At 45.2% G+C, this 8,501-nt stretch overlaps 1 pseudogene; it reads right to left on the bottom strand.

The window, feature by feature from the left end:
• Positions 1-1,152: 1,152 nt before the first annotated feature.
• On the bottom strand, positions 1,153-8,134 carry LOC127691132 (high mobility group protein B1-like; annotated as a pseudogene).
• Between the last annotated feature and the right edge of the window lie 367 nt (positions 8,135-8,501).

The raw sequence follows: 8,501 nt of genomic DNA, 5'->3' as shown, positions 1-8,501 counted from the left end.
ACTTGGAAAAGTACGAGAATTTATTCAGAGAAGAGGTGTCTTCTAAAAATTGATTTACAGAATTCTCTTTTTAATAAATTTTTAAAGAAAAGAGCCACACATGACAGAGAGAGTACTGAGACAAGTAGAGGTCAGGGAATGTTCTAATCTCCTTGCTATAACTAAATAAGCCAAACTAACCTGTGTCCCTAGTGGGGCAATGGTTTATGAGCATAGAATGTAACCTATTCTACACACCATCCTCAGATTTACACACTGTGGCCTCAGAATGTGAGTGAATGTTAATATAAAATTCACTACATCTCCCCAAGTCTGCTTCTCAACCCAAGACAGCAGTAGACACAGCGGCCAGCAGTTGGTGCCAGGGGGAAGGAGGGAGAGGAGGAGAGAGAGAAGGAAAGGGGAAACAGGGAGAATGGGGGAGGCAGGGAGAAAGAGAAAGAAGGAGAGAGAGATGGAGGGAAGGGGAGAGAAGGAGAGAGAGGGAGAAGGAGGAGAGGAAACAGAGGGAGGGAGGGAGCGAGGGAGGGAGTTTTGCAAGCCCAGGACTTCTTAGAGCTGTCTAAGATGGCTCTTTAACCTCAAGCTCTGTAGGCTCACCTGCATTACCTAATCCTTCCAGCCCCCCACCCCATCTTTGCTGCCTACATCCCAGTTTTCACCACTGTAGTATCCACAGTGCCACCTGCTGGTTTTAGGAAGCGTTTCATGGAGCTGTTAGGGCTCCCTTTCCAGATTTTATTGAAGTCCATCTTGACTTACTAGACAAATCAGAAGAACAGCAGACTTAAGAATTCATGAGCCAAGCAAGCCATTGATTCCTGGAAGTCAGCATGACCCGACATGATTTCCTGGATGCAGCTAGTTTATAAGGAATGTGCTTCTAAAGTCTGTCAGCAGGGCTCTGGGGATACATGGAAAGAGCATCAAGAAGTCTTAGAAGTTTCCAGAATTTGCTGTTTCACACCCATCAGTTTAGACTTCTTCTTCTTCCTCTTCCTCTTCCCCTTCTTCTTCTCCTTCTTCTCCTTCTCCTTCTTCTTCTTCCTCTTCCTCTTCCCCTTCTTCCCCTTCTTCCTCTTCTTCCCCTTCTTCTCCTCCTTCTCCTCCTTCTCCTTCTTCTCCTTCTTCTCCTTCTTCTCCTCCTTCTCCTTCTTCTTCTTCCTCCTCTTCCTCCTCCTCCTCTTCTTATTCCTCTTCCTATTCCTCTTCCTCCTCTTCCTCTTCTTCCTGACAAGTTTTTTCAGCCTTGACATAGTGAGAAGTTTTGCAGCATATTTGGTTAGATAGAAAGAAAGTATTAAGTCAGTTGCTGGACTCAGATGCATAGTGGGCTCCTCTCCACCGAGTGCAGTTCATTCTCCAGCCCTGAATGGAAGTTCAGCATCTAGAACACACCGGCGCCTGTCCTCGGACATCTACCCTTTCCCACCAGTCTCCAGTTTTACTACAGTCCACCATTTACATCTCAGGCCTCAGTCAGGAAAAAGATGGGAGAAAATGCAACCCTTAGAATTCACAACTCCTGGGGATGACCCAGCATGTTGCTGCAAACCTCGCTGAGGAGAACAAACTTCCAGCAAGCCCCCAGAATCCACACAAGCACAGGGTCATTATCCTGGGTTAGAAAGAATAAAAATTAGGATAGCAGTTCAACACTGACTCTGTGTCTCTAGGATTCTGAAATCGAACTACAAAAAAAGCAATGCTGTAGAACGTGCTCTGTAGTAACTGTAAGTGTAAGGTAGAAGTGTGTCCATGTTAGGAATCAATAAGGTCTTGGAAGGACATTGACCCACCACAACCTGATGGTCACCGTATCCAGGAAGACAATTTTAGAAGTGTAGATTGTTTGCCAACATGTTTGCAAGATTTAGATGATAACTAGTAATTTCTGAAAGAAAATGTCTGTACTTATCAGCATGACGCTTCTGTGGGGGCAGGCTATGTTTTCTTTCCTTTCTTATCTCCTGGCATAGAAAGACTAAATTGCAAAATTCAAACAGGCAGTAGAGATGACCGTATCCACGGTGTGTCTCTCACATTTCCCTTTCAGTTCCATTTGCACACGCTCACTCGCCGTCTAAAAGTGGAAACTCGTTCCTTGTGCTTTCTTACCTTTCACCACATCCAGAGACTTTCTTTCCTCTTTCTCTTTCTTCTTTCTTTGTTTCTTCCTTCATTTCTTCCTTTCTTCCTTTCTTCCTTTCTTTCTTTCTTTCTTCTTTCTTTCTTCCTTCCTTCCTACCTTCCTTCCTTCCTCCCTTCCTTCCTTTCTTCCTTTCTTCCTTTCTTTCTTCCTTCCTTCTTTCTTTCTTTTTTAAGTGCATATAAATCTTGAAATACTTTCCCTCCACTTGGTAAAGTTCCAACCAAGCCCTTCCCCAGCAATTAAAATGATTTTCCACCTGAATACGAATCAACACCCAGAGGATCAGAAGGCGGCTCCGTGATCTATCTGCTTTGATAGATCAGCTTCCTTCCCGAGAATGTTTTCTATCCATCTCGAGCACCTTTAGACCTCACATTATTCAGATAGGAATGATGAACCCAGACAGAAGCAGCTGAGCCCCCAAAGAAAAAGCTGAGTTTAGGCTCCCTTTTTTTTTTTTTAAGCAGGCAATAACCTAAGGAAAAAAAGTATTTTACAGTCTTTGAATGCTTGTAGAAAGAAACAAGCTAAGTAGCACCGTGTCCCACCCAGAGGGGATGGCGGTGGTACAGAAGGGGAGGGCCATTTGCTTTCGTCTATGCCATGCCTGCTTCCAGAGAATGCTCGAAGCACCAGCATTTGTTCACTTAGCACAGGATCCACTCCTCAGCCCAGGAAGACCCTGGTAACAGTACACTGAGCACTCAGCAGCTATTTGACCTATTTTACTAATGTGTTTGGGAAGGAGGTTAATTAACAGTGGATGGCTATATCCTTAAGCTTAATTTTTCCAACAGCCCCGCTCATAAAAGGAAAAACTGAGTATGTACTGGAGGAAGCAGGCAATTAAGTTGCACAAATAGTGAGCTCATTGAACTGCAGCTGACTTCTATCATGTCAAAGAACAGCTAAACACAGAAGCAATAAAAAGATTGTTGCCCCGACCACCACTGAGAACCAACCGGCAATAAAGATGGATAACTTCCTACTTGAAGTCACTGATTAAAGCTCTTTAGAAACCAAATGTTACACATAGGCATAAATGGAGCAAAATATTTTAATGCGTGTTTGGCAGGTTCAGAAACATTTTATAGTCGATTTTAAATGAAGGTTTATACAACAACCGTAAAGTCCACTTAGAGCAGCCGTCCCCATGACTTGCAAGAAGCTGCAGTACTCCTCTTGAAGGCTTGACTCACACTGGGGAATAAAAGTCCCATCGCAAGCAGCAAGGGGTGGGCCCAGCAGGAGCTGAATTCCACAATATGGGTCCTCTGAAACCAAACTCAAGAGCAGAGTCCCAGAAACCCATTCAAATGGCTGTGACCCTTGAAGGCAGGTAAACAGACTCTCCATAAGCAGTAACCACATGGCCTCTCCTTCCCAGTCACCCTCTGCTCCCTTGTCCATCTCCCAAAGCTCAAAAAGGTCAAGGTTTAGCACAAGCTGCCTGTCAGAGGAGAGCACTTTCATCTAGAGTTCAGTACAGCCTGGCACCAGACTCAGCTCCCAAGAACAGCAGTGTCATGTCGGTAAGGTGGGCTGACTAGATTTGACAAAGAAAATATGTCTGACAGAGGGGACTCTGCTATCAACCTGAGTGTCTGGGGGGAGGTGTCTTGTGGAAGAATGGACCCCCAACATCCACCCGCTGTCTTTGCAGGGGACATCATAGGCAGTTATGGGGAGATGGGGTGCTTTGCCTGAAAAGTGGCTTATAACACAACATTCAAAATTACATAAACAGACCTGGAGAGATGGATTAAGAGTACTGGCTGCTCTTCCAGAGATCCTGAGTTCAATTCCCAGCAACCACATGGAGGCTCACAACCAGCTATGTAATTGTAGTCCCATGAATTTCTGTCTTCCTCTGGTGTGCAGATGAACATGCAGACAAGACATCCACATAAATAAATGAATCTTTAAAAAACAAGGAGGAGAAGGAAGAGGAGGAGAAAGAGGAGAAAGAGGAGGAGGAAGAGAAGGAGGAGGAGGAGGAAGAGGAGGAGGAAGAGGAGGAGGAGGAGGAGGAGGAGGAGGAGGAGGAGGAGGAGGAGGAGGAGGAGGAGAAGGAGAAGGAGAAGGAGAAGGAGAAGGAGAAGGAGAAGGAGAAGGAGAAGGAGAAGGAGAAGGAGAAGGAGAAGAAGAAGAAGAAGAAGAAGAAGAAGAAGAAGAAGAAGAAGAAGAAGAAGAAGAAGAAACAGTAGCAGCAGTAGCAGCAGCTCTTTACATGCTTGCTCCAGAACTCAGCACTGTAGCAAATTAAAACCTAGTTTTTCACAAATGAGTCCACGTGTCACATTCCATTACAATCTTGCTACTTCCATCCTAGAATATGTTCCCCAAATTGGGGGGGGGGGCAGGTGTTGCTGAAAAATATGCTTTGCTGTAGGCATAGCCCCTGTTTTTGGGCTTTCTGGGCTCCAGGCCCTGAAGCAAGCCATGCCTAGCCAGTCCCCCACCCCGCTGCCCCCCCACCCCGCTGCCCCACCCTGCTGCCCCACCCCGCTGCCCCAGCTCTGTCTTGCGCCCTTCGCTCTGAGCTCCCACGGGGCTTGTTTCTTCTTGCACCCATTGATTCCCTGTAGACTGTCATGTTTATCTCGTGGTCCCTGAGCACAAGCACGCGGAGGGTTCATCCCCTTTCTTTCCAAGATTTATTTTCTTCGCATGAACCATTGCGGCTGAGACAGTCAAAGGAATTGAGAAGAAGGAAATCATTGCCACGTTTTACCTTGCGCAAAACTAAGGAGCAAAAACAACATTTCACATTTTTCTCGGGTACAATCCAGGAACCAAAATGACCTAGGTAAGTGGTTAGTGCTAGGAGACAGTCATAAGGCCTTCTTCCCCACACTGTCTGATTAGATACAGCCACCCTTCACAAGTACCTCCCCCACCTCCACCTCACCCCTGAAAGACAGGTCTGGATTTACTATACAGAAATCAGAAAAAAAAAAAAAAGTACACACACACACACACACACACACACACACACACACACACACACACACGCAGGCGTGTGCCTTGAGGGATTCTCACTGCAGTCCCTGCTGTGACCATGAGAATCACTTTGTCAGGTGAGAAGTAGCTATTTGGCATTTCTCTAAGAATTCTCACCACTTTTCAAGAGAGTTGCCATCAGATCGAATAAGAGATATGAGACCGAAAAGAGTACATTTATGTAGATTTCGTCTCATTTGCAGGAGGAAATCCCAGGGGTGCGGTCTTCCTTCCTCTTAGCCCTCTCCAGCTTGGAAGCTCTTGTAGGCTTTGACCTCCAGGTGCTCCCTGCAGGTTTTCTGGTACTGTACACTTAAACTCGGGAACTGGAAAGAACTGCACAGCACCGAAGGCGGAAGGCGGGGAGGAACAGAGTTAAGAGTTCAGAGATGGGAGCCGCCAGCTTTCTGGAAAGCCCTCCAAGCTCACATTCACTATCCAAACTCCCAAAGCCAAATGCTTCAGTCCCTCCCCCAAACCCCCTGTATTAAGAGAATAAGAAAAATGCCCAGGAAAGCCCACGGTTTCCTTCCACGCGGAGAGAAGGAAGCAGCGAGGGTGGCAGGCGCCCATAGGCAGTCAGTAGGTCCTCGGGGGCTGGTGTCTATTTCCGCCCACTGGCGTGGGGCTGGCAGTTTCATCACCGGTGGCAGGAGACAGGAGATGTGTAATCCAAAAAATCCATTTTGGCTCCAGTTCCATCCTTTTTAAAAAGCCAGTTGAGTCTAACTTAGAGAATCCTATATACATTAGTAAGGTTTTCAAATGGTGGGTCCTCCAGAATCTGGCGAGATGGCTCAGCAAGGTGAAGGATTTTGCCTCTAGGCCTGGGGAGGACCTGAAGAGTTTGATTCCTTGAACCCATATGATGGGGAGAAGAGAACCAAAACAAAGTTGTCCTCTGACCTTCACAAGCATGCTATGGCAAATGTGCAACACCCATGACAGCATCCCCCACCCCCGCAACGAATAACTAAATAAATGTTAAAAAAAAAAAAAAAAAAAAAAAAACAGCAGCAGAGTAAAACTAGGAAGCCTATGCTAAGGTCAAGCTCACAGGTCTCGCAGGCATTTGAGATTACAGAACAGAAAATCGCACAAACATGATGGAGAACAGGCACTAATTTTCTTCTCTTCCTCTGAATTAGCAGGAAATGCCAGGGTCCTAAATATAAACAAAACGGGCATGCATCTAATAATAGAATCTTGCAAGGACAGCTGAACTGGCGCGAACTGGTGTGTCTAATGTGAGCATATTTATAAGGTCTGTTTTCACACTCCTCACCTGCACCTCGAATCTGCTTCTCTGCACACTAAGATAAGGGTCTTGGTTCCTCGCTATTCATTTTAGCAGCGCCCAGCAGGAGAAGCGTCAGAGCCCCCCCGACCTGAAGCCCACCACCCCCAGTTCTAACCACAGTTATAGTTGTGGGTACTTTGCCTGAAGACTGACATATTCCCCAAGCCAGAAGCTATGCAGGGACTTGCGCACTGCATTTGGAGGGATTCTGCCTGGAATCAACAGAATAAAATTGGAAAGGTATATATTACTATAATATTAATTTATAATGACATGGATGTGCATAGGAGACATGTGCTTCATTCAAGCACATGCACAGAGAGATCTAATGATTCCCGAATAAAAACTAATATTCAGATCCTGTTTTTGCCTTCATTCCATGGGAGGAAGCTAGGAGCTAATGTCTTCCCCTTAGTCTTGTTAGCAGTAAATAATCAAACTCCCTGCTCCCAGGGATCCCTAGACGTGCTCCCTGAGGCACTCCTCATTCTTGCCTGAATTATTTTTTCATGAAATCAAACTTTTTTTTATAAAAAAAAATTGTATTTACTTAGAAGCATTCAGAATGTCAACAAAACAGCCACGTATTTTATTTGCAATTATAGAGAGGTATTCAGTTAACAGAACAACAATTATCTTCATATAAGCTACATCAGAGGCAACTGAAGATGAAAAAATAAAACCCCAAAATAAAACCAAAATAAAAAACAACAAAAACAAAATCCAAACTACTGTCCCCATACATAACTAATTTGTGCTATGCATCAACAAGAACCTGCTTTGAATTTCCATGCCAATTTACAACCCCCAGACTGTACCAGGCAAGGTTAGTGGCTATTGAAAAATACCACCAGGACAGGGCTATCTAAAGACACATTCAGTAGTGTGTTAACTATACCAAAAAAAACCCAAAAACCAAAAAAACACTGTACAGTTTGAAAACAAATCTTACACAGCCTTACATTTCAATTCTTTTCTTTAGAAGGAGTGAGTTGTGTACAGTGGGGGGGGGGGGGGGTCAATGCTTTATAGACAAGAAAAAACTGCACTAGAACCAATTTATTCATCAGCATCAGCATCAGCATCTTCATCTTCACCTTCCTCTTCCTCATCCTCTTCATCCTCCCCCTCATCTTCCTCTCCCTGCTTTTTCTTGCTCTTTTCAGCCTTGGCCACCCCCTCTTTCGCTGGCTGCATCAGGTTTTCCTTTAGCTCTGTAGGCAGCAATCTCCTTCTTGTTCTTCTCCTTCAGCTTGGCAGCCGCCTTCTCACAGGGCTGCTTGTCATCCGCTGCAGTGCTGTTCCACATCTCTCCTAGTTTCTCTGCAACTGCTTGCCTTTGATTTTGGGGCGGTGCTCAGAACAGAACAAGAAGAAGGTGAAGGAGACCTGTTGGGTGCACTGGGATCCTTGAGCTTCTTTTTGGTCGCCCCTTTAAGGGAGATGTAAGTTTTCATTTCTCTTTCATAACGAGCCTTGTCAGCCTTTGCCATATCTTCAAATTTCCCCCTTTCTTTAGCAGCCACGGTCTTCCACCTCTCTGAGCACTTCTTGGAGAACTCCGAGAAGTTTACAGAAGCATCCGGGTGCTTCTTCTTGTGTCCCTCCTGGCAGGTTTGCACAAAGAATGCTTATGAGGACAATTTGCCTCTCAGCTTCTCAGGATCTCCTTTGCCCATGTTTAGTCGATTCTCCTCCGTGAGGCACAGAGTTGCCCAGTGCCTGTCTGGCTCTCGCTTGCTCTGGCGCTGTGTCTGTGGAGCTCAACATACTGCAATGGCTGTCATGAATTCAAACTTTAAGAAGAAAATGATCATTTCCCAACATCTTTTCACATAGGGCTTGCCTCTCCCCTAAAATTTTTCTGAGTTAACTTTTCATAAGATGAATCACATTAAAAAATAAATCTCTTAATTATACCATATAAGCTAAACAGTAAGCCATGACTACATCACCTTGTATGTAATAAGACAGCAGAGACTCCCAAACGTTCCAAAGCATCTTGTCCTGTGCTGTTCTATTGTGCAGCAGGCCACACAGTTTACA

This window comes from Apodemus sylvaticus, chromosome 8 (assembly GCF_947179515.1).
Source record: "Apodemus sylvaticus chromosome 8, mApoSyl1.1, whole genome shotgun sequence".
NCBI lineage: Eukaryota > Metazoa > Chordata > Mammalia > Rodentia > Muridae > Apodemus > Apodemus sylvaticus.
This window is presented reverse-complemented; position numbering and strand designations above follow the sequence as displayed.